The 27,463-nt window shown below is 36.6% G+C and overlaps 2 pseudogenes across 1 annotated transcript; both read right to left on the bottom strand.

Annotated features, from left to right (window-relative positions):
* Positions 1 to 16,814: 16,814 nt before the first annotated feature.
* LOC146885559 (uncharacterized) lies at positions 16,815 to 18,141 on the bottom strand (annotated as a pseudogene). Its single transcript, XR_014995533.1, has 4 exons — positions 18,027 to 18,141; positions 17,628 to 17,906; positions 17,451 to 17,555; positions 16,815 to 17,369 (listed from the first exon to the last, which is right to left on the bottom strand). The product of XR_014995533.1 is annotated as an uncharacterized LOC146885559 (transcript).
* Positions 18,142 to 23,339: 5,198 nt separating this feature from the next.
* Positions 23,340 to 26,061, bottom strand: LOC146885558 (uncharacterized; annotated as a pseudogene).
* Between the last annotated feature and the right edge of the window lie 1,402 nt (positions 26,062 to 27,463).

Genomic DNA, 27,463 nt, shown 5'->3' with positions numbered 1-27,463 from the left:
GCATGACGGAACTGCGAAGTTGTGGCAGGCCTGCGGTGGTGGCGTGAAGGTGGCGCGAAGGAGGAAGATGGTTGCGCCGCTGTTGCTGCAGATTGGTGGTGGTGCGTCTGTTACGTTTTCCGGCGTGGTAATAGAGGACGCTGCCATGGCTGCTGGTGCGAAAATGGTGGCTGCCGGCGTGGTGCAGTGGTGGCCGGCGAGGAGATGGCGGCGGCGGCTGCCATGGTGGGTGGAAGGGAAATTAGGGTTAGGGTTTCATGTGTGAGATGAAGGAGATGATGACGTGGCAAGATTTGAGTGGTGAATTTGGTGAGTGGAGGATTATGACACGTGGCAGCTTATGGTTGGCTAATTTTAAAAGGTGGGGATTGCCACATGGCATGATCTGGTTGAGTGGAGTTTAAGTGGTAGGAGGGGTGCAACTCAGTGAAAACTGGGGGTGCATTTAGCTCCTGATTTATTCTTTTCCAGAATTTCCTGATTTTTGGACTTATTTTATAACTTTGAATATTTTAAAATCACACTATTAATTGACCAAAAATAAATTCCAGCTGCATTAACAAACGTTAGAATATCCAATAATATTTTATGCAACTAAAATCAATTTTTACGCCACTTTTACCAAACTTACTCAATAAATCCAATAATCACAAATCCTAATTAAATCAATCTTTAAGCACAGAAAATTCAATTAAATCCCCAAATTTAAATATTAAATGAGGGCAAAAATTTGAACTCATCACACACCCACACTTATCCTTTTGCACTCCTGGGCAAAATTGAACAATTTCAAAACTTCATTCTGAGGTCTTTTATTTCATATTTTCAGTGGATTAAAGAAATGAATACAAATGGAAACAGATCAAACTTCTAGAAATCATGTTGTCATGCACAAACAAATGGATAAAATTCTGTTTTTTCACACATGAGTTAATCTTTTGAGTTTACAAGATAATCAAATATGAAAGAGAAACACTCAAGTTAAATATATATTTTCTCACCAAGATTCGCTCAAGTGTTTTGGCTTGTGTTTTCACTCAAAATACCCATGCAAGTAAACACTCTCAATGCTTAGCAAGACTCTAATATAATGAGGACTTTTCAAGGTTATAATGAGGCCAAAGCAAAGGTCGAAAAAACTTTAGGATTTGTGTGTTTTTGAAATAGTAGGGAAGAAAGAGTTATGGAGCATAGTTTCAAAAACAATCCTTACTTCTCTTCTTTTTTTTTCTTTTATCCTTTGTTGCTCTTTTTTAGACAGCAATCATTTTTCATTTCAACACTCTGTCATCAACAATTATTTTCCTATTTGCCATTTTTACAACTTTGTGGGGGAAATACTCACCCCCACACTTTATTCCTCAACCAATCTCAACATAATCCACTAGCTCCTTCTTTCTCCCTAAGATAAGGATAAACATGGTCTTTTTCTTTTTAAGGTTTAACAATATGCTCAAAACAAGAAAAAGAGGTTTAAGCTCAAGGGGCTACCAATGGATCAATGTCATGGTTAGCTTATTTGGCCAAGTAGCTAAAAACAAGAAATGCCTCAGTCATATCAAATCATGCATGTTCACCTAAGATGCAAAACAACAGAATCAAGCTAAACATTTGAGTACCAACAAGACATGAGCAAATCACACAAGAAAAATAGGAATGACACACAGTAGTTCATCCTTACAATAAAGCTCAAAACTCACAAGGTCAAAAACTCTTTCACAAAAGATTTATTCCAGAAACTCTCCAATCAACTCAATCAGTAAATCACAGAAACAATCCATTCATAGCACATGACTCTTATTTTCCCAGAATTATGACCGTTCCAATTAGTAAATCAAATCCAAAAATCCAATGTCAATATGTTTTATTGAAAACAGAAACCCCTTTTCTTTTCTTTTTTTTTTTAAATTAGAAAAGGAAAAACAAAACAAATAGAAAACAAAAACAGAAAAGGGGGAAATCTCCCCACACCCCCACACTTTATCCATGCATTGTCCTCAATGTATTCAATATGTATAAAATGCAAAGAAAAAGTATGAAGTGTACTTGCCTCCTCAAGGTGGAAGGTATGAGGGAGAAGTCAAGTTCATCCCATCCATCGTCTTATTCAGCATATCTTGATTTTCATTGAATATCCGAAGACGATGCCCATTAACTTTAAAAGTTCTTGTTGAAGATTCTTCCTTGATCTCCACTGCTCCATAAGGGAAGACTTCTGTAACAATGTATGGTCCTTCCCAAGTAGAATGCAACTTACCACTCATGTGACCAAGCTTGGATTTGTATAGTAACACCTTCTGGCCTACCTTGAAATCCTTTCTAGCCACAAGCTTTTGGTCATGGAACTTCTTGGTTTTCTCTTTGTAGAACTTTGAATTTTCATAGGCTGCAAGCCTAATCTCCTATAGTTCTTGCAACTGAAGTTTTCGCTCATTTCCTGCTTCTTCCAAATCCAAGTTGCATGCTTTCACGGCCCAATAGGCCCGATGTTCAATCTCCACAGGTAGATGACAAGCCTTTCCAAAAACCACCCTGAAAGGTGACATACCTATAGGTGTTTTGTAGGCTGTCCTGTGTGCCCAAAGTGCATCATCCAATCTTGTGGCCCAATCCTTTCGACTAGGCTTCACTACTTTCTCTAGTATCTTTTTAATCTCCCTGTTAGAGATCTCTGCTTGCCCATTATTTTAGGGGTGATATGGTGTAGCAATGCGATGTGTCACCCCATACTTCTTCAACATGTTCTCAAGTAGCCTATTACAGAAATGAGTCCCCTGGTCACTGATGATGGCTCGTGGTATCCCAAATCTGTAGAAAATGTTACACCTGACAAAACTCATAACAACTCGAGAATCATTAGTCCTTGTAGCTATGGCTTCCACCCATTTGGAGACATAGTCTACAGCAAGCAAAATATAAGAAAACCCAAAAGAAGGAGGAAAAGGACCCATAAAATCAATACCCCAAATATCAAATACCTCACAATATAGCATGGGTTGTTGAGGCATTTCATCCCTTCTTGTAATGGACCTGGCTGCCCTTTGGCACTGCTAACAATTTTCATATACCCTCTGTGCATCTTTAAAAATAGTAGGCCAATATAATCCACAATCCAACACCTTCCTACCTGTTCTTTGTGTGCCATAATGTCCAGCAAAAGGAGATGAATGACAGAACTCAAGCGCATGAGGTATCTCGATATCTAGAACACACCTCCTTATGACTTGGTCACTACCAATGCGCCATAAAATTGGGTCTTCCCAGATATAGTACTTTGCCTCACTTTTTAGCTTGATTCTTTCATATTTGGAGAAGGAAGGAGGAATAGCAGAAACAACCAAATAGTTAACAATATCAGCAAACCAAGGTTCAGGAAACATACCTTTCACAGCAGTCAATGCTAGGAGGACTTCATCAGGAAAGTCATCCTTAATAGGAATGTTATCTTCTCCATTTTCAATCCTGCTAAGATGATCGGCTACTAAGTTATGTGCCCCACTTCTGTCTAGAATCTCAATGTCAAACTCTTGGAGTAGTAGCATCCATCTGATCAACCTTGGTTTTGAATCTGCTTTCTTCAGAAGGAATTTTAATGCTGCATGATCAGTATAAACAATTACCTTGGAACCAAGTATATACGGTCTGAATTTGTCCAAGGCAAACACAACAGCCAATAATTCCTTCTCAGTCGTGGTGTAGTTAGCCTGCGCTGTGTCCAACGTTCTGGAAGCATAATATATCACATGTGATAGCTTCCCATCTTTTTGTGCAAGCACCGCTCCTACTGCAAAGTTTGATGCATCACACATCAGCTCGAATGGTAATGTCTAGTCAGGTGGCTGGATGATAGGAGTGGTGGTAAGCGCCTTTTTCAATGTATCAAACGCATCTTTGCACCTCTCTCCAAAGTCAAATACTACATCCTTTTGCAACAAGTTGGAGAGAGGGTTGGCTATCTTGCTGAAGTCCTTGATAAACCTCCTGTAAAATCCTACATGTCCAAGAAAAGATCGAACCTCTTTCACAGAAGAGGGGTAAGGCAATTCTGAAATAATATCAATTTTAGCAGGATCTACAAATATACCATTCTTGGAAACAACGTGACCTAAAACTATACCTTGTTCCACCATAAAATGACATTTTTCAAAATTTAGAACAAGGTTAGTTTCTTCACATCTCTCCAAGACTCTAGCAAGATTAGACAAGCAGTGATCAAAAGATGAACCATATACACTAAAATCATCCATAAAAACCTCAATACAATGCTCCAACAAATATGTAAAAATACTCATCATACATCGCTGAAATGTTCCAGGAGCATTGCAAAGGCCAAATGGCATTTTCCTATAAGCATATGTACCGAATGGACAAGTAAAAGTAGTCTTATGTTGATCCTCTAGGGCAATACAAATCTGAAAATACCCAGAGAATCCATCAAGAAAACAGTAATGAGACTTACCTACCAATCGGTCTAACATCTGGTCCATGAATGGTAAAGGAAAGTGGTCCTTCCTGGTTGCCTGGTTTAGTCTTCTATAATCAATACAGACCCTCCAGCTATTCTGAATACGAGTAGGAATCAACTTGTTCTTCTCATTCTTAACCACGGTGATCCTAGATTTCTTGGGGACCACATGTACAGGACTCACCCAAGTGCTGTCAGAAATAGGATATATAATACCTGCTTGTAGCAACTTGGTGACTTCTTTCTTCACAACCTCCATCAGCTGAGGATTCAGTCTCCTCTAAGGTTGCCTTACTGGCTTAGCATCCTCCTCCAAGAGTATTCTGTGCATGCAAAAAGAAGGACTAATACCAGGAATATCTGCCAAAGTCCAGCCTATTGCTCGCTTGTGATCTTTGATAACCTGCAATAGCTTTTGTTCCTGCTCGTCAGTAAGCAAGGCAGATATAATAACAGGGAGTTTCCCATCCCTCTCAAGATAAACATATTTCAAATGAGATGGTAGAGGTTTCAACTCCAAAATGGGTGGTTGTTCCACAGATGGCAACATTTTACTGCCTAAGGTAATTTCAGCCACCTCAGCATCACACTTGGACGCCACAGAGGTATCAAATAGTTACACCGCGTCCTCAACATCACCTGTTTTACAATTTTCTCTTTCGTCTAAAATTGAGCCCGAAATATTCGAAAAAGAAAAATCCAAAGAAGAAGAAAAACCAGATCAAACGTCCAAAAGTCCAAAAGCATAATTGTTCACTACATTACTCAATAAATCAATACAAAACAAAGAATGGTCTTCCCAAGATGATTGTGGTTGAACTCATTCCTTCATCATCCTTCATATCCAAGATGTAGAAATCTGCAGGAAAAATTAACTTGTCCACACGGACAAGCACATCTTCTAGCACACCTGCAGGGTTAACTGTGCTACGGTCGGCCAATTGAATGACCACACCAGTAGACTTAAGAGGTCCAAGATGAAGTGAAGTAAAAACAGATAAAGGCATTACATTAATGGAAGCTCCTAAATCTAACATAGCATTGTCAAACTTAGTACTTCCTATAATGCAGGGAACATAAAACATACCTGGATCCTTACACTTTTGTGGCATTCTGACTGCAGGCTTCTTAATTAAGCTAGAGACATTTCTTCCCATGTTCACTACCTCTTTGTCCATAATACGCCTTTTATGTGTACATAATTCTTTGAGAAACTTGGCGTATTTAGGACTTTGTCTCACAGCATCCAACAAAGGGATGTTTATCTCCACTTTTTTGAAAGTATTCAGGATTTCTTTGTCTAACTCCTCCATCTTTTTAGTTTTTGGTTTCAAACGGTTTGGATAGGGAGGAGGAGGAGAATAAGGAGAAGGATTTTCAGAGGAAGTATTAGGGGATACCAACCTGGAGTTATCACTGGGTGCAGGCATCTCAGATGTTGCTTGTGTTGCTTCATCTAATCTTCCTCTTTCATCATTAGGTACAACTTCATTGTCCTTATCTTCATCTTCTTGGGCATCCCCAAGACCTTGTATTTGCTTACCCGATCTTAAAGTAATAGCACTTACATTTCGTGGGTTGATTACAATTTGTGTAGGCAAATTACTCGAGCCTTGTTGAGACTTCATCTGATTTAACTCATTTGCCATTTGTCCAATCTGGTTCTGCAAGTTTTGATTGGTTGCTTCCATTGTCTATTTCAACTCATTGATTTGTCCCTTCATCATGTCAGCCATCATTTTCATCATTGATTCCATGTTTGAATCACCAGAGGTTGCAGCCGGTTGTGGTTGTTGCCTCTGTTGAGGTGGAACATAGACTTGTTGGTGTTGAGGCTGTTGATTTCCCCATTTCTGGTTGGGATATTCCTTCCAATCTGGGTTGTACTTGTTGGAGGACAAATCATGGTTGTATTGTTGCCGAGGTGGTCTATTATTGCCATAGATGTTTGCAGCATATGCTTGAGGTTGTTCATTGTCTAACGTCCCTGTCTCTTTTAACATAGAACAAGCCTCTGTAGCATGATTAGTAGAAGCACAAATTCCACATAAAGTAGAAGGGATAGGCTTTTTCTGTAAGTTTGTCAAGGTCCTTACCATGGCCGCTAAGTCATCCAACTTCCCTTCTAATTTCTTGTGATCTGCAACATATGAAGCTTCTACTCCATGGGTTCCCTTCAATAGAGTTATAGAATTACTCCTTGTGGAAAATTGTTGATGGTTCGACGCCATAGTTTCAATCAATTGTCTTGCATTTGTTGGTGTTTTGTCCACCAATGACCCTCCACTTGCAGCATCTATCATTTGTCTATCCATGATACTCAATCCCTCACAAAAGTACTGAATGAGGAGATGCTCGTTTATTTGGTGATAAGGACAGGAAGCACATAACTTTTTGAATCTTTCCCAGTACTCGTGAAGACTTTCTCTTTCTTGTTGCCTTATCCCATAAATATCTTTGCGAATAGCAGCAACTCTAGATGCTGGAAAAAACTTTTCCAGAAATAATCTTTTCAGAGTCTCCCAATTATTGATGGATCCTGGTGGAAGGCAGTATAACCAATTCTTAGCGGCATCTTGCAATGAGAATGGGAAAGCCTTAAGCTTGATATGTTCCTCTGTTACTGTTGTAGGTCTCATGGATGAACAAACAACATGAAATTCTTTCAAATGATGGTACGGGTCTTCTCCTGCTAATCCATGGAATTTGGGTAAAAGATGGATTAACCCAGACTTAAGCTCAAATTCTCCATCTGGATATTGGATGCACATGTTTTGTGTGATTGCTGCATCCGGCGAAGCCAACTCTCTTATTGTTCTTTCTTCCATTCTATCTTCTTGAATTTCTGGTTCAGGTGATGGATCAGAAGATATGTTAATCACCGGAGGTGATTCTAGTGGTACACTTTCAGTGGTAGGTTCAGATGATGACGGTGCTCCTTTAGTGGAACACCTGAGTTCAAGTCTCCTACGTGATTTACGCAAGTTCCTTTCAAGTTCCTTTCAAGTTGATAAAATTGACCCGGATTGGCCCAAGTCATGCACTATGCAAGTCCACCTGAAAGTGTTTCCCTGTGTGTTTTTTTTTCTTTTCCTATTCTTGTTTTGGAGAAAGATTTCAAGAAAGAAATGAGCTAAGATGTCGTTGGGTCTACTCCCAAGAAAGAGAGGTGCGTCACAGTGGACAACTTAAATACCAAGTCTTTCATAGACAGAGTTTTCCAAACTAGTCTCAAAAAATTTCTTAAAAGAAATTCTTAATCAAAACAAAAATAGAAATTTGCTTGGAATATATTAAAAGAAAACTAGAGACTACAAAATAACAAACTATATTAAACGTATATGCGTAAAATAAATAAATAAAAAAAAATAAAAAAAAATAAAAAAAAGAAAAATAAAAATAAAATAGAATAAAAAAAATAAAAACAGAATCAAAATAAAAGAAATACTAACCGTATTCCCCGGCAACGGCGCCAAATTTGATATCGCTGTCGTTAGGCGATCAAATTACCACTACTTTAGCAACTTCAGTATTGCCAGTTAGTAGTGAACAAAATAGTTAGGGTTAAGATAACCCTGAGTCGTCTCACAACGAATACGGAATTGATCTCAAATATTTGATTCTTAAAAATGCAATTAAAACTAGCAACTATAAAAATAGGGGGATTTTGATGTGCAAAGAAAATGACACGGAAGATTGTAAACACAATAATAGTAAATAGGTCAATTCCATTGCTTTTTCTAAATAAGATTCTTCATTGGTTATCTAGAGATTATTGTTAAATTAATTATTGTTGTTGTTTTACAAATCAATCAATGTAAAGACTCAATTCATTTTTTGGCATCCTCACTTTCAATCAAAGTACAGTCTCAATTAAAAGTGAGAATTGTTAGATTGTCCATAGTAAATTCAATCAAAGTACAGTCTCAATTAATTTTACTATGCCTAATCATGTCTATTCCTTTGTTTCTTTACCAAATAGAAAACTTAATTAATCAAAGTAAAGTCTTGACTAATTTTAGTTAAAGTAATTACCTCTAATTAAATTAAAGTCTCAATTATTGGCAAAAACTTATTTAATCAAATGAAAGTTTCTAAACAAAATCAAAGTAAAGTCTCAATTTAATTTAAAAACCTTTTAACTCATATGATTAGCATGCATGTAGATTTAAAATCATTATTTTCTATTCGATTAAGAAGCAAAGGACATAGATAAACAAAAACCACAACAATAATCAAAATAACAAAACATATAAATTCATCTAACCTCAGAATCTAGGTAAGAAATTACAGTGGAATCAACCCTAAAAGCTTAGCCCTCCATGCGTTTGATGGAATACATGATAATATGATGAAGGAAAGAAAATAAAAGAAAAGAGAGAATGAGAGATGTGATGGATGACGGTGTCTGCCAAAACCAGAGAGTTTTCAGCTGTCTCAGTTGTAAATTGTAAGTCGTCTCGCTTCTGCTCCCTTAAGTCTCTTTATATAGGCTTCCACTAGACTTTGGGCTTTATCTGTCAGTTGCTAAAATCTTTTATTTTTATTTAATTAATTAGCAACTTAATTCCTGTCCAATTTCCAATTCTGCCCCTCTCACTTAACCATATTTGCAGTTTTGACCAGAATTGACTGCTGACTTTGACCAGTTGTCCAGAGTTGACCAGTTGACCAGTTTGACTGTCCTATCAGATGCTGACACGTGGCAGTGCACTTTCCAGAATTAGGGTTTCACTCTCACACTCTTCTCCCTCCCTTGTGACGGCGTGGCTGCTCCGACGTGGTGGCTGCTCCGGCGAGGTCTTCTTTTCCGGTGAGGACAGGTGCGTGAATGAAACTGGTTCGTGCATATGCAGGTGCAGGCGCTGGTGGCTCGCGGTGGTGCAGGTTCGCGCTGGCTGCTGCAGAGATGGTGAAGCTGCGATGGAGATGCGCTCACCGGAGTGAAGGTACGGATTCGTGGCTGTTGGTGCGCGGTGGTTCAAGCGAAGGTGGCGAAGGTTTGTGGACGCTGCTGGTACGCGAATGATGGTTGCAGGGGCTCACGACGGATGGTGTGGCAGTTTCCATGGCTGTTGAGAAGATGGTGTTGCACGAATCTGGTCTGTGTTCGGACGTTGTTGCAGGTCTGCGAACAAGGAAGAAGAAGACCGATCTGTGGTGGTGCGGAACAAGCTTCGCGGAGGAGATCTGCAATGGAGGTGGCATGACGAAACTGCAAAGTTGTGGCAGGTCTGCGGTGGTGGCGTGAAGGTGGCGCAAAGGAGGAAGATGGTTGCGCCGCCGTTGCTGCAGATTGATGGTGGTGCGTCTGTTACGTTTTCCGGCGTGGTAATGGAGGACGCTGCTATGGCTGCTGGTGCGAAAATGGTGGCTGCTGGCGTGGTGCAGTGGTGGCCGGCGAGGAGATGGCGGTGGCGGCTGCCATGGTGGGTGGAAGGGAAATTAGGGTTAGGGTTTCATGTGTGAGATGGAGGAGATGATGAAGTGGCAAGATCTGAGTGGTCAATTTGGTGAGTGGAGGATTATGACACGTGGCTAATTTTAAAAGGTGGGGATTGCCACATGGCATGATCTGGTTGAGTGGAGTTTAAGTGGTAGGAGGGGTGCAACTCAGTGAAAACTGGGGGTGCATTTAGCTCCTGATTTATTCTTTTCCAGAATTTTCTGATTTTTGGACTTATTTTGTAACTTTGAATATTTTAAAATCACACTATTAATTGACCAAAAATAAATTCCAGCTGCATTAACAAACGTTAGAATATCCAATAATATTTTATGCAACTAAAATCAATTTTTACGCCACTTTTACCAAACTTACTCAATAAATCCAATAATCACAAATCCTAATTAAATCAATCTTTAAGCACAGAAAATTCAATTAAATCCCCAAATTTAAATATTAAATGAGGGCAAAAATTTGAACTCATCAATAGTAGCCTGACATGTGGCATAGAGAGTCTCTCTCCAGAATTAGGGTTTGCTGCGCCTATCCTTGTTGTTGTCGCAGGTGCAAGGTGCAATGACGGCTGCTCCGTTTCTCTGGCAAGGATAAAGCTTCGTCAATGGTGGACGACGCGGTGGTGGTTGCTACGCGGAACCTCGACGAGTTGCATATCTGTGTTGAATGCGTGATGGCCGTGCTCCATGGATGCGGGATAGTGCAGATCCAAAGGTTACACTGCTGCTTCGCGTTTCATCGTCGCTGTTGTAGGTTCGTTCTGGTGCGAGGTTCACTTACTAGTGTTTTTCGAAGGTGGTGCTACTGCGAACATGGTTGCAGGTGCGGTAAAAAAGTGGAGGTTCTCGCGTGAAGTTGCTGCCATGGTTTCCTTGCGGAGAAGATGACTCGCGATGGTGGCTGCAAGATGTGTGGAGGCGCTGCAGTTGCGGACGGAGATGGTGGCTCACGGTGGCGTGAGGTCCGTGAATGGTGCAGTTGCGGCGTGCTGCAGTGGTTGCTGGCGAGGTTCATATGCTTGAAGGTTGACGAGATGATGGAGGTTGCAGGTGCGGTGGAGATGGAGAAGCGTGGTGATGATGGTTCACGGTGGAGGGTAGGGTTTGAGGAAAATTAGGGTTTCTATTTTGGAGATGAGGATGATGACGTGGCAGCCTTCCATTGGACAGCTTGTTAGTGCAAGGATTGTTGCCACGTGGCTTGTTCTGGTTGGCCAATTTGAAAAGTTGAGGATTGCCACATGACAACTTATGAGTGAATGAAGTTTAAGTGGTAGGAGGGGCGCAACTTAGTAAAACTGGGGGTGCATAACAGGTTTTTGTGGTCCACTTGCAGTAGGAGTGTGCAAATAAAATCTGGGGGTGCATTTAGCTCCTGATTTATTCTTTTCCAGAATTTCGTGATTTTGGACTCATTTTGTAATTGTGAATATTTCAAATCCACACTATTAATGATCAAAAATAAATTCCAGCTGCATTAACAAACGTTAGAATATCCAATAATATTTTATGCAACTAAAATCAATATTTACGCCATTTTTACCTAACTTACTCAATAAATCCAATAATCACAAATCCTAATTAAATCAATCTTTAAGCACAGAAAATTCAATTAAATCCCCAAATTTAAATATTAAATGAGGGCAAAATTTTGAACTCATCGCACACCCACACTTACCCTTTTGCACTCCTGGGCAAAATTTGAACAATTTCAAAACTTTTTTTCTGAGGTTTTTTTTATTTCATATTTTCACTGGATTAAAGGAATGAATACAAATGGAAACAGATCAATCTTGTAGAAATCATGTTGTCATGCACATATAAATGGAAAGATTATGTTTTTCACACATGATTTAATCTTTTGAGTTTACAAGATAATCAAATATGAAAGAGAAACATTCAAGTTAAATGTATATTTTCTCACCAAAATTCGCTCAAGTATTTTGGCTTGTGTTTTCACTCAAAATACCCATGCAAGTAAACACTCTGAATGCTTAGCAAGACTCTAATATTCACAGCTTTCAGAAAACATGCATTCAAACATCATGAGGACTTTTCACAGGTTATAATAGGGCCAGGGCAAAGGTAGGGAATTTTTTTAGGATTTTAGTGATTTTGAAAAAGTAAGGTAGAAAGAATTATGGAGCATAGTTTCAAAAACAATCCTTACTTTTTTTTCTTTGGTTTTTTTTCTTTTATCCTTTGTTGCTCTTTTTTTTTCAGACAGCAATCATTTTTCATTTCAACACTCTGTCATCAACAATTATTTTCCTTTTGCCATTTTTAAAACTTTGTGGGGGAAATACTCACCCCCACACTTTATTCCTTAACCAATCTCAACATAATCCACTAGCTCTGATGAAGGATTATCTTGTTTCTTTTTAAGATTATTGAATATGGTGTGAGTTGATTAAGAAAGCTAAGTGAAATCCCCACTGGACATTAAGATAGCAAGCTATCTAGATGTGAAGGTTCCTTTCACAAAGCTCAAGAGAAGAAGATGATGAATTGATTCAAAATGAAAAGGAAATGGAAAGCACATAAATCATAGAAAACCAAGAACAATTAAAGGAAGAAGAAAACATAAAATGGAAAGGAAAGAAATGGTAAAAATGTGAGAAGCACGCCACTACAAGGCTAGGCTAGAAGCCATGGCAACCTTGAAGATGAGTGGATGTGTGTCGCCACTTGCTAAGCAAGATAAGGCTTAAAAGTATTCACTCCCAAGGGAGAAACTCTCAAAAATGATTGAGACACAAGAGGGTTTTTTTACTTCAAAATGTTCAACCCTTTTACATGTCTAGGAGCACCCCTTATATAGAAGATTTTAGGGGCCTCTAAGCAAATAAAAGATACCTAAGCATGTCTCTACAAAAACCTAACCCTAGCTTCTAGAAACTAGGTCAAATAAGGTTACAAAAAATGAGAGACAAAAGAGCTAACTATGGTGTGTGCAAGACTAATTTCGTTCTAGCACAAAAGGAGACAAAGAATGTGTCTCATATGTCTCCAAAAAGTGGCCAAAGTGTGCTAAAAACAAAGGAGACCAAAGGTACATAGGTACACTTGCTTCATGCCTTTTACTTTATGCTTTATGCCTTTGCTTTACTCTCTCCTCCACATCATTTATGCTTCCCAATCACCATGCGCCACCTAGCATTGCTTTCTTACTCCTAATTAACCTACAAAGCAAATAAACATAGATTAGCATGTTGGCTTAAGTCAAATCAACTATAGTCAACAAGTCACACCTAGTCAAACCTAGTCAAAGGTCAACAAGTCAACTAAAGTTGATTCAACTAAGTCAACTTTGAGAATCAAAAATAACAAAAACAAATGAAAGGGATGAAGGATTATTGAACTTCCTTTCTAAACATGCTTAGTCTTCTTAAGCATGTGCCTCCATCCTTGGTTGGGGTCAATCCTTCATCAAGCTCCTTCTTTCTCCCTAAGGTAAGGAAAAACATGGTCTTTTTCTTTTTAAGGTTTAAAAATATGCTCAAAACAAGAAAAAAGAGGTTTAAGCTCAAAGGGCTACCAATGGATCAATGTCATCGTTAGCTTATTTGGCCAAGTAGCTAAAATCAAGAAATGCCTCAGTCATATCAAATCATGCATGTTCACCTAAGATGCAAAACAAAAGAATCAAGCTAAACATTTGAGTATAGACAAGACATGAGAAAGTCACACAAGAAAAATAAGAATGACACCTTGTAGTCCACCCTTTACAATAAAGCTCAAAACTCACAAGGTCAAAACTCTTTCACAAAAGATTTATTCTAGAAACTCTCAAATCAACTCAATTAGTAAATCACAGAAACAATTCACTCATAGCACATGACTCTTATTTTCCTAGAATTATGACCGTTCCAATTAGTGAATCAAATCCCAAATCCCAAAATCCAATGTCAATATGTTTTATTGAAAGCAGAATTTTTTTTTAAAGAAAACAAAAATAAAAATAAAAAAATAAATAAAAATAAAAATAAACAAAACAAAACAAATAGAAAACAAAACTAGAGAAAAAATAATAATTTTTTTTCTCCCCACACCCCCACACTTTATCCATGCATTGTCCTCAATGTATTCAATATGTATAAAATGCAAAGAAAAAGTATGAAGGGTACTTACCTCCTTAAGGTTGAAGGTATGAGGGAGAAGTCAAGTTCATCCCATCCATCGTCTTATTCACCATATCTTGATTTTCATTAAATATCCTAAGACGATGTCCATTAACTTTGAAAGCACTGTTTGAAATTTCTTCCTTGATCTCCACTGCTCCATAAGGAAATATTTCTGTAATAATAAATGGCCCTTGCCATTTGGAGCGTAACTTACCACTCATGTGACCTAACCTGGACTTATATAGTAACACCTTTTGGCCTACCTTAAACTCCTTCCTAGCAAGCTTTTGGTCATGGAATTGCTTGGTCTTTTCTTTGTAGAACTTTGAGTTTTCATAGGCCTCAAGCCTAATCTCCTCTAGTTCTTGCAACTAAAGTTTCCACTCTTTCCCTACTTCTTCCAAATCCATGTTGCAGGCTTTCACGGCCCAATAGGCCCGATGTTCAATCTCCACAGCTAGATGACAAGCCTTTCCAAAAACCACCCTGAAAGGTGACAAACCTATAGGTGCTTTGTAGGCTGTCCTGTGTGCCCAAAGTGCATCATCCAATCTTATGGCCCAATCCTTTCGACTAGGCATCACTACTTTCTCTAGTATCTTTTTAATCTCCCTGTCAGAGATCTCTGCTTGTCCATTAGTTTGGGGGTGATATGGTGTAGCAACGCAATGTGTCACCCCATACTTCTTCAACATGTTCTCAAGCAGTTTATTACAAAAATGAGTCCCCTGGTCACTGATGATGGCTCATAGTATCCCGAACCTACAGAAAATATTAGACCTGACAAAACTCATAACAACTCGAGCATCATTAGTCCTTGTAGCTATGGCTTCCACCCATTTGGAGACATAGTCTACAACAAGTAGAATATAAGAAAATCCAGAAGAAGGAGGAAAAGGACCCATAAAATCAATACCCCAATAGATATAGCTGCTCTTTGACATTGTTGAAGCATCTCGTCCCTCCTTGTAATAGATCTAGCTGCTCTTTGACATTGCTCACAATTTTCATACACCCTCCGTGCATCTTTAAAGATAGTAGGCCAATATAATCCACAATCTAACACTTTCCTACTTGTTCTTTGTGTGCCATAATGTCCACCACAAGGGGACGAATGGTAGAACTCAAGCACATAAGGTATCTCAATATCTGGAACACACCTTCTTATGACTTGGTCACTACCAATTCGCCATAATATTGGATCTTCCCATATATAGTACTTTGCCTCACTTTTCAGCTTGGTTCTTTTAGACTTGGAGAATGAGGGAGGAATAGCAGAAACAACCAAATAGTTAACAATGTCAGCAAACCAAGGTTCAGGAAACGTACCTTTCATAGTAGTCAATGCTAGGAGGACTTCATCAGGAAAGTCATCTTGAATAGGAATGTTATCTTCTCCATTCTCAATTCTGCTAAGATGGTCAGCTACTAAGTTATGTGCCCCACTTCTATCTTGAATTTCAATGTCAAACTCTTGGAGCAGTAGCATCCATCTAATCAACCTTGGCTTGGAATCTGCTTTCTTCAGAAGGAATTTTAATGCTGCATGATCAGTGTAAACAATTACCTTGGAACCAAGTATATAAGGTCTGAATTTGTCCAAGGCAGACACAACAGCTAATAATTCATCCTCAGTTGTGATGTAGTTAGCCTATGCTGCATCCAATGTTTTGGAAGCATAATATATTACATGTGGTAGCTTCCCATCTCTTTGTGCAAGCACCGCTCCTACTGCAAAGTTTGATGCATCACACATCAACTCGAATGGTAATGTCCAATCAGGTGGTTGGATGATAGGAGTGGTGGTAAGCGCCTTTTTCAATGTGTCAAAAGCATCTTTGCACCTCTCTCCAAAGTCAAATGGTACATCCTTTTGCAGTAAGTTGGAGAGAGGGTTGGCTATCTTGCTGAAGTCCTTGATAAACCTCCTGTAAAATCTTGCCAATCTGTCTAACATCTGGTCCATGAATGGTAAGGGAAAATGGTCTTTCCTAGTGGCCTGGTTTAGTCTTCTATAATCAATGCAAACCCTCTAACTATTCTGAATATGAGTAGGAATTAACTCGTTCTTCTCGTTCTTGACCACGGTGATCCCAGATTTCTTGGTCAAACTCCTCCAACTTCTTAGTTTTCGGTTTCAAACGATTTGGATAGGGAGGAAGGGGAGAATAACATGAAGAAGAATTAGAAGATACTAACCTGGAGTCATTAGTAGGTGTAGGTGTCTCAGATGTACATGGTATTGGTTCGCCTGATCCTCCATTGTTATCAATAGGTGCAAATTCATTTTCCTCATCTTCATTCTCTTGGGCTTCCTCAAGTCCTCGTACCTGCAAAAAATTACCTACGAAGTTCTTCGATGTAAATTATCTACGAAACTTGTCGTACATAATTACCTACGAAAATTTTCGTAGATAACGTTATAATATTAAAAAAAATTATAAATAATTTTAATTTCTAAAAATTATCATTATATATTTGTCAGGACTTACGTCTAAACTTCACCTGTAAACAATGCAGTAGACAATTTTGTCTACTTAACATATTCTAGAATTAGAAAATATAGTAGTTTATCACAGACAAGAGAAGTGATGTCTAGACATAAAAGTTGGACTCCACCTGTAGATCCTACAAACATTCCAGCATTCAAATAACACCTTCAAATATAAAACAACATAGTTATCCAAAGGTTTAGCACTATTCATATCATCACATCAAAACTATAAAACTACAAATATAAAATAAAGTAGATAACACATATTAAGAAACTAACAAATAAGCTACATAGGTCAAGTCCTACAATTTAAAAACTAACTAATGTTACCCCTAATTCAAAAAGTCCTACAATTACAAACCTAACTAATAATCTGCATAATGAGAAGAGTTTTGCCCATGCTGGTGGTCCCTCTCCCGAGCATCATCTTTGTTTTGATCCTCATTTTGTGGTTGTTCATTGACGTCTTGCAAAATGGTTTGTGGGGCGGGAGGAAGAAGTGGGAGAACAACAGTTACTAGGGATTCTAATTTTCTCTGCAGTCGTTGATTCTCCTCCCTAGATTGACGAAACTCCTCCCTAGATTGACGAATTTCTTCTTCCAACCTTAGAATCTTTTGTGAATCCATACTTGTAGAACTGGATGGTTGTTGTGTGAAGGCTTACCAACAAAGATAATTTTCATTCAGTTTTCCAACACCATATACTCGTCCCTTAGGATTTTTGCCACCAGCAGCAACTAACCAACTTTTTTTCCTTAACTTCTCTTCCTCACTAGGGACCAATGGAGATATTTCTTCTCCTTCACCACAGTTTGAAATTCCTCCTGTTATTCAAAATAGACATGTTATATAATGACAAATCTTTATATTTAAAAAGGAGGAAAGATCTAAGTTAGAGGAATTACATATGTTTGTTTAGATCTATGATCTATAAAATCACCGGTATTCTTGCAAACATAAGTATGGTGGAAAAGCTCATCAAAATGTACAGGACGACCCAATTGTTCTGCCTATAACCAAAACTAATTAATCATGATAAAATAGTAATCAACTTATATAACAAAATTTTTTAGTGTACATACCATGCGAAGGGCATGCTCATGGATGGTGATTGAGCCACTTGTGTGCAAACATCCACCCTTCTCAGATGCTCGATTCTTTTGATTACGAGCACTCTTTGATCAAAACTTGGGTTGGTTCCACTTAGCAAGCAAACTGTTCCATACTCTATCAAACATCCAGTGAGGTTTTTTCCCAGTTTTTCTTGCTTCCATGAAGATTTCAGAAAGTCTATGAGAGGCCTTTGTGTTGAAAATCTTTCTAATCTTCTCCTCATGTTCAGGTCTCCAAGTAACCTTTCTCTACATTAAGAGATAATATAGTAGTTAAGATAATGATTATTATAGTAAACAATATATGCAAAGAAATTAAATATGCTTAATTGAAATCTAGTAAAGGGTAGGTTACAAATATAAACTTACCTTGAACCTTTGGAAGAAGATCTCCTTCTCTTCATCCAACATTGCACCCCAAGTTAACCATGGCTCAACATATTGTTGCTTAATTGTCTTTGATATTGCCTTGGAGACAACTCTACTTGGGTAAAACCTAAAAATATAAACACATTATGGAAAAATATGATGTCAATATGAAAAAAACCATATAATATAAAAGAAAAACTGATTTCAACTAGTGTTGATTATTACCTATCATTACAAGGTTCAATAATTTCAAGCCTTGCACCAATAGGAGGGTCATCGTCTTCATTTATGGATGGTTCACCTGCTTCTTCGGTAGACATGTGTTGGTCTTCTTGAAGTACATTATGAATAGATCGAGTGGGTATTGAGGTTGGTGTATCATTTTGTTGAGAGGGGGAAGAGATGTCAATCTAGCACCAACACATTGGGAAGCCATAGATGACGGTGTAGGTTCATTAACATAAGGTTGCACAGGTTGAACAATGGGGGGTTGAGAAGGTATGGGTTGGTCAATTGAGGGTTGGGAAGGGGTAGATTCGGCTATTAATGGTTGGGAAGGAATTGGTACAACATTTGCAGTTGTAGAAGGATTTTGTTGATCAATAGGGGATTCAAGTATAGGTGCTTTTTGTGATGGTAATCTAAGAACATATTTTGGTCATCTTCCCTTCATTGTCCCCTTTCTCCCCTTTTTGGCAATAGGCAAAGATGGTTCAGGAATGTCTTTTTTACATTCTGATGACATATCTACAACTGCAAAGAAGAACATATACAAATCAGTTGCACTGCATTAGAAATGTCAGTAAATTATCCACTCAAATTTGTTATCAAGCTAAACTCTTATAAAATGTGTATTGTAATAATCTCGTCCTTCAATCGGACAACAACACCAATTAAGACCCCATTTCAGTTTAAAGACTGCATGTCAAGATGTATTAATCCTTGATACAAGAAGAACATAATTAATCCTTGATTAGAAGATCTTTAATAACTAATTATGGATAAATCCTTATCTTTAAGATGTATTATTGTGATCGACCGAACACATTGTGTTCTGTTATTCCTTTAATTACTACATAAGGGAAAAAAAGGAGTATTGAACACATATTGAGGAAAGAAGTCCCATACACATCACTGCACCAAGCCTAGACAAGAACATAGTTCATGCCATCCGTAAATAGAGAAAAAGAAGAGAAGCAAAGGAAAACACCAACTTACATATTGAGTTTCAAAAGAAAAGTTCTAAAAAATGAATGCTACACTGTAATTATATATTAATTACCCAAAATAGTTGAGGATGTTGATTATTTGATCTGCTATGTCTTCAGTAGAAGGAACACATCCTCACAACAAATTGTAGTTGCTCCCAACTGCAAAAACTCTTGTTGAAGTTCTAGAGGAAAATCTATGTCAATAACAATATTCAGTTCTAAATGCAATAAAGAACCCATTCAAATTATCAACTTACAAACATCATGTCCGGGAGGACTAATATGATAAATGCAAAAGTTGTGAAGCAGTAAAGAAGCTTCCTCTGGACAGAAAAACAATCCTTGGAAACAATAGGTAATCCTTAAACAAGTGGAACTATGTAAAAGAAAATAAATTGGCAGTGCTTACAGTTTGGTGCTAAATCCAGATAGGTGATCAGAGTTGGTTTGTCAGGATCCTCATAGACTATGACAGACACAGAACCACAGCCAGTTCGAATGTGATGCTCCTAAAAGGAAATCCAAAATGAATGGTGGAATGAGAAAAGGGTACAAAAATCCAAGTTGGAACTTTTAATTAAATATCATATCCTTACATGAGAAAAGTGTTCAAAAAATCATATCAAACTACTGAATGCAGATCCTCTTTCTTGAATTAAGCAAAACATATAGATATAAATAGTTTTATGTGATTCCAATGCTTTCTGTATATTGCATAAGAATGGAATATTTATTAGATAGAAACTAATATAACTAAAAAAAGAAAACTTCTTCACATAATTTCAGACACATGAATGAAACATTTTCCATAATTAGATACAAAAATACACTATATCTATATGTCTATGTAGTGTAGGTATGTATGATGGTGTCAGATTTGGCCCTGGCTAAGTATATTTACTGAAAATTCAATCACGAATATATGTGATGACAATTAAAATCAACACATGCATGGCTATAAAAGGGTGCATATCATCATCACTATTTACCATTTTAATTTTGTTGTTAACCTACTGGAATCTTTCACTGAGAGAAAATTTCAGTGTAGATAGTGAAACTAGTGGAATCTTAGCACAAATCATTGCTTCTTTTTCTGCTTCTGATGCTGGTCAGAGAATATCAGAACTCCACCATATGATTTCCTGCAACTAACCTACCATTTGTCGTTATATTTATGAGTTTTTCTGTTTTCCATTACTGTTCTTATAGTTTTTTTTATTGTTCTCAGTTCAACCCTCTAATCCAAAATGAACGGTGGAATGAGAAAAGGGTACAAAAGTTGAAGTTCGAATGGGAAAAAGTTTGTCAGCATAATTAGCATATCTAATTAGGTGAATATATGATATAGTTGTAACTTGAAATGATTAGGCAGCAGGAATGGAAGTCTTAAAAATATGCTAGAAATTATTGGATGAAACTGTTAAATTAGAATGCAAACCAGTAGAGACACATATTGCACAAAATCACAAAGTTAGAGAATTAATTGTATGATGTAGGCACCCCATAATATCAAAGTCCCTCTCACTACCCCATTTCTACCACTCACAACTGTTTGTAATAACCATAAATGTTCTTCCTTTAATTACCTAATCTCTCCCCTACAATATACTTCTAAGGTCCATTTGGTAGAGTATAAAAATAAAGTGGGTGAAACTAAAATATGCAGATGGAAATAAGAAAGAAATAACGAGAAAAGTAAAGATATTGGGTTGAAGGGAAATAGAAAAGAAATAATGAGATAGAAGATAGATTAATAGAAATAAATGAGATATAGAGCAAAAAAAACTCTAGTGAAACACACTAACTTTCTAATTCTCTCATTCCTTTTTCTATTATACCAAGCAAACCTAATTTTATCCATCCCACCCATTTCCAGTCCCTCCCGTCCAGCTTTGGAACCTATTGGTACCCAACTCATGCAGAAAAGTATCTTCATTGGTCGTGATCTCGTCCATAAGAGAAATAAAGGTCTCCAAACGGGTACATACACACTGACGTAGTGTGTATTTTCTTGTAAAGCTACAACAAAGCAACAATAGTTATATCCTTCTTTACCAAGAGCATATAAATTACATTTTTCAGCACATGGATTAAGTTTAGGCCTAAAATTTGCTATGTACATAAACAAAGATAATACAACCAGATTGTTTTGGTTAAGAGAATTGAAGCTGTCTATAGTTGTCAACAGAATCAGCACAGAAGTACAATTTTATTAACTAATAAATATGATGCTAATAAACGTGATAAGCCAAACAAGTTCAGCAAGACCATTCTATTGAAGAATGTTAGGATAACCATATTAGAACTGAAGTCCTATTTTAGTTAAAATTGTTGAGGGCAACTATTAAAGCTCGAATTGTGTCTCAAGCTTCAACCTTTGATCTAAGTACTCAGAAAGCGTACGAAAAATGGTCAAGCTCAAATCATAAAGAGGTGGTTGTCATCTGTTGGTCACATGATTGTACTATGACTAACCAACAAATCATATTATTCTGTAAATCAAACTATAGCACATAAAACACACAAAGACCATTTAATCAGTAAAGTCTAGACTTACTAAAGTATATGTTTAACGACCCTAAACTAGAATGGAAGACACAGATATACTGTTGTAAATTAACACAAAGATACACGGTCTCCTTTTACTGAAAATTATTGTTTTATCATTGATTAACATGAAATAGAGATGACAAAGATATAAAAGATTAGAAATGCTTTAAATTTTGAAGTTTAATTTAGTTGAAGTTCATGATTCTATTATCAAAATTGAGGAGGGATGTTTTGGCATGAAAGACTGGGGTCCTATCAACTTGAAGTCATTAAGATTTTTTTTAACCGTTGGTAGTGAAAAATGAATCTGTACTAAAAAGAAATGAGAGAAGTATTGTATCAATCTTCTCAGAAAAAAACAAGTACAATGTATCATTTTGCAACCCTCATCTAAAAGTACTTAATAAAAGCCATAAGTTTAACACACAAAAGGCAAATCTAACAAAAAAATTTCCAAATAGAAAGTGGTACAAATCATTGATCTAATTATTGTACGCCTATTCAGAACTATCATCATTCAATTCCATTTCTTCATTGTCTTCTTCTGACTCGTGATCATTAAATTCCCCTTCATGATCTTCTTCTTCCAAATCAAAGTCTTGAATTTCCTCTTCTTTCGTGTCTTCTTCTATGGCTTCATCTTCTACTTCAACACCATTTTCTGAATCTTGGAAGCCTAAAATAGGTTCAACTTCTATGATTTCATTGACGTATGAAACTTGGTCTTCTTGGTAAGGCATATCATCATCTACATCAGTAGCTTCTATGCGACCTCTAGGTTTTGTCTTAATTACAGCACACCAGCCACGTTTATCTATTCGAGATGGTGGATATGAGACATAGTATACTTGCCTTACATTGTGAGCAATTATAAATGGATCATACGACACATATCTTTTATCCATCCGAATATCGACAACATGGTATTTAAAGTCCACTCTTGTACCTCTTCGTGATGGATCAAACCAGTCACAATAAAATACAAATACTTTCTTGGGAGTGCTTGAAGTATTGTACTCTATCTCGTAAATGTGTTTAATGATCCCATAGAAATCATCTTCACCTCCGTCTGTAAGCCCTTTTACATAAACCCCACTATTTATTGTCTTTTTACCTTAACTCCATGCATCAGTGTGGAACTTATACCCATTGACATATAACGTGGGCCATTGCTTAACCTCGATAAGAGGACCTAGTGATAAATCTCTCAAGTGTTGGTTTGTCACATTTAAAGGCTCATTGTAAACCTACAGTACAACACAAACTCAATGTCATATTTTATTTATTAAACATTGAAAGTGTAATTTAATTATCAAGTACATACTTGATTCTTGAACCATCTAGGAAAATCAACATGTACACGACTAGAAGTAGTTGAGTCAGGTATTTCCTGAGATTGAAGGAATGACCAATTCAAATAAGTCATTAAGAAGGTTAATTTAATAAAAGAATTAACTCAATTATAACAATGAAATTGGTAGTTGGAAAATATTTACTCGAGGTATGGTTTCACTTCTTGGCAATTGATCAACACATGAACGTGAACCGAATCCTATTCTCTTTGTGTTAACTAATGAATTCATGGCTTGCCAGAAGGACGACTTGGTTGGTTGAAGATGGAAAATGATGGTTGGTTGGTTTCAACTCCCATTTCATTTCTACTACTTCGCAATGACAACATATAACCTTTGAAATAGTGGGAACAAAAATAAGTTGTTTCTCGGTGTGTGTAAGATGCACATATCGATCCTTTAACCCTTGCCCTATTTTTGATTGATCGCTTAGAATCTCCCATAAATCTATAAAAAAAAATTGTTTCTTGGTCATGCTTTGTAATCGTTAAATAAATGCATTTATATGAAATACATTGATCATATATTACCTTTCAAAGGGATACATCCACCTATATTACACTGGGTCACCAAGTCTAGCTTCATATGCAAGATGAACTGGGAGATGTTCCATTGAATCAAAGAATGCAGCGGGAAATACTCTCTCCAACTTGCAAAGAATTAGTGGAATCTTTTCTTCCATTGTAACCAAATCGTCATACCTCAATATCGTAGAGCATAAGTCTTTAAAGAAATGACTTATTTCGATTAGGGGATTTAAAACATGTGTTGGCAATGTACTAAATGCAATAGGAAGTAAGCATTCCATGAACACATGACAATCATGACTTTTCATCCCATGTATCCTTCCCTTTTCAACATCAGCACATCTTGCCAAGTTTGATGAATAACCATCAGGCACCCTGAGTTCTTTTATCCAACGACAAAATAATTTTGCTTCCTCTATAGTTAAAGAGTAATTGGCTTAGGCTTAAACATTTTTCCATTAGCTAGCAGTTTCATCTCTAAGTCAGGGCGACTACTATACAAAGCAAGATCCATCCTTGCTTTCTCATTGTGTTTTGTTTTCCCACTAACATTCATGACCGTGTTCAATATATTGTCAAAGAAATTTTTTTCTATGTGCATGACATGTAGGTTGTGTCGTAAGAGATTATCTTTCCAATAAGGAAGATTCCAAAATATACTTTTTTTCCTCCAATTATGAACCTCGCCATATCCTCGTAATTTCGACAAACGAGGATTTTCTGTGGCCATTGGTAAATCCCTTACTCTTCCCCAAACCAAGTCAGATGTCATTGTAGTTGGTGGGCCATCGGTTTCAACTTTCCCTTTTAAGAAGGCTTTTTTATTCTTTCTAAAGGCATGATCACTAGGTAAAAACTTACGATGTGAGTCAAACCAACAATTTCCCCCATTTTCTAATGTAAAGGCTTTTGAATGCTCCATACAATGTGGACATGCCAATTTACCTTGAGTACCCCAGCCAGACAACATCCCATATGCAGGGAAATCATTTATAGTCCACATTAAACTAGCTTTCATGATAAAGTTCTTCTTTCTTGAAATATCATATGTTTCTACACCATCCCACAACTTCTTTAGATCATCCACCAAAGGTTCGAGATACACATCAATTCCTGCCTTTGGATTGCGTGGTCCAGGTATTAGACAACTTAAGAACATAAATGGCTTTGTCATGCACATTTTAGGAGGAAGATTGTATGGGGTGACAATTATTGGCCAACAAGAATAAGGGATTGTTGATTGAATGAATAGGTTAAATCCATCAGAGCATAAACCCAAGCGTACATTGCGTGGATCAACTGCAAAGTCTGGATGTACCCGATCAAAATGCTTCCAAGCTTCACCATCTGAGGGATGACGTAACACGCCTGAGCTACTTATAATTTCACGATGCCAAGACATGTGACTAGCAGTTTCCATTGATGCAAACAGTCTCTGCAACCTTGGAATTATAGGTAAATAGAACATTGTTTTCACTAGAACAAGCTTTTTTGTGTTTGCTCCTGTGCTCCGATCATGATACCTTGGCATATCACAAAATTTGCAACATATAAGTGCTCCATCATTTTTCCCATATTCATTGTCGTAAAACAACATGCAACCTTGTATACAACAATCAATCCTTCTAGCAGTCAATCCAAGCTTTGATTCTAATCGTTTAGCATCATAGTAATTTTTAGGTAAAGCTTTATTCATTGGTGTTACATCTTAAAGCATTTTTACTATAAAATCTAGACATTCGTAAGGGACATTCCAATTCGACTTGCATGCTAAAAGTCTAACACAGATTGATAATTTAGACTCTGATGATCCTTCAAATAATGGTTCATTTGACTCGACTAACAGATTATAAAATCGTTGAGTTGCTTCATTCGGAGGCTCTTCGAAGTTTTTTTCTGGTATTTCAAATGACCCATGTTGTCCAAGAGCATCACACAACATCTCATGCATCGAGTTAAATGTTTGTCCTTCAGTCACATGTATACCACTTCCTGAAGCATCGTCAACATGATGGGAAATATTCTTTATGGCTTCCCCGTGATCAATCCAAATAAAGTAGTCAGACATAAAGCCATGCTTGTAGAGATGGAGCTTGATTGTTTGAACATCAAAAATCCTTGTACACTCACATTTAATGCATGGGCATTTAAATTGTCTTTCATTAACATAACTTTCTTGTTGACAGGCTATTTCGATAAACTCTTCAACCCCAGCTACGAAAGTAGGTTTCAAACCTCTTCTACCTTTATACACCCTATCATACATCCAATCACGACTTGAAGGAAATGAAGTCATGATCTGTGTATTTAAAGAAGTTACGTATATATTAGATCACAATGTTCAAATCATTCCCTACACATTTGAATATCTTTATGTTAACTATCTTTATGCTAATCATCAATAATTAGCATCGTTATAGTATAACATAAACCTCTAAGAACCTAAGGATGGATTTCTTTTTAGAAAATATTAACAAAAGATGAAATAACTTGTCAAAAAATAAATTAAAATGGATATTGATTGTTGAAATTTGAACTGCAACAAGTCGTAGGATCATTAAAATTTCCTGGAAGGTTAACTTTTACATGTTTTTCACACACACTACTTTGATCATTCTGTTCTATAACAATATAGTTGTGTAAATAATTCTGCAATTACTATTTTAGCTAGTCTTATGTTGTTTGTTCTGTTTTACTAAGATGATTCTAAGATTCTGTTTTGTTTTTGTATATACTTGCAGATTTGGTTTTGATTGATGAATTTGGACATGCTTAGTGGATGTTTTTGGTTGATTTTAGTAGTGTTGGGTTTGTTTTAATTTATAGGTTCATTCTAGTTGTTAACTACTATAATAGTTTAACTTCTTGGGTTGTAAATTGGACAAATTTTAGTTTATAGGTTGTATTTTGAATTTGTCATTATTTTCAGTAGTTACCTTAAATTCTACTCTCAGTTTTCTGTTTAAACTTGTATGAATTAGTTTAGATAGATTACAACTTTTGTTCCATGCTTAGCTTATTTTGCTATTTTTGTTGTTTAAAAAATTTGCATTTTTAGGTTCTTATAATCAGATTTTCTTTCTGTTCTTGTTTTTGATATCATACTTTATTTTTACCTTTCTGTTATTGTTTTAGTTGCTTAGTATTTCCATTTCTTAGTTTAGTTCAATTCTTAGTTTTAGCCTATTTTAGCATAGTCTTTTGATGTCATCCTCTCTCTCCAATCAACCTTCGGGGAGAGAGAGGGGAAGGAAGGAAGAAATTCCTCTATTTTTCAATCATCTCTATTATGCCATGTTTTGAAGGTGATATCAAGATTACAATTATGTCCCCCATTATTTTTTCAGCTTAATTATGAAAAAGATTTAAAAATATGGCTGTTGAAATTATTTTTACAAAAATAGATAATCACGCAAATTTGAAAATTGTTGAAAAATAAGGTTTAAAAAGTAATTTTCAATTGTAAATTTTTTTACTACATTATTTTATAAATATTTTTTTATTAAAATATGTCACTTTCATTTATACATTTTAATATTTTTTTTACGATAAATGAAACTTATATAATGATAATTTTTAATTATTTTAAAAATAAAGGACAATTTGGTAATCTTGTTTTTCCTTGATTTAAATATAACTTTTAATCCATCACATCCACCAAATCACTCAAAAACTTTAATAAACTTTACTCTAAATCAACCCACTTTCACCTTTAATCCACTTAAATTGAACAACACAAACTTCACACTCTAATTCACTTGAATTCATCATCTCCCTCTCCCGCCAATCAACCTTGA

The sequence above is a fragment of the Vigna unguiculata genome, chromosome 6 (assembly GCF_037176805.1).
Source record: "Vigna unguiculata cultivar grain cowpea cultivar isolate G323 ecotype 2 chromosome 6, ASM3717680v1, whole genome shotgun sequence".
Classification (NCBI taxonomy): Eukaryota; Viridiplantae; Streptophyta; class Magnoliopsida; order Fabales; family Fabaceae; genus Vigna; species Vigna unguiculata.
This window is presented reverse-complemented; position numbering and strand designations above follow the sequence as displayed.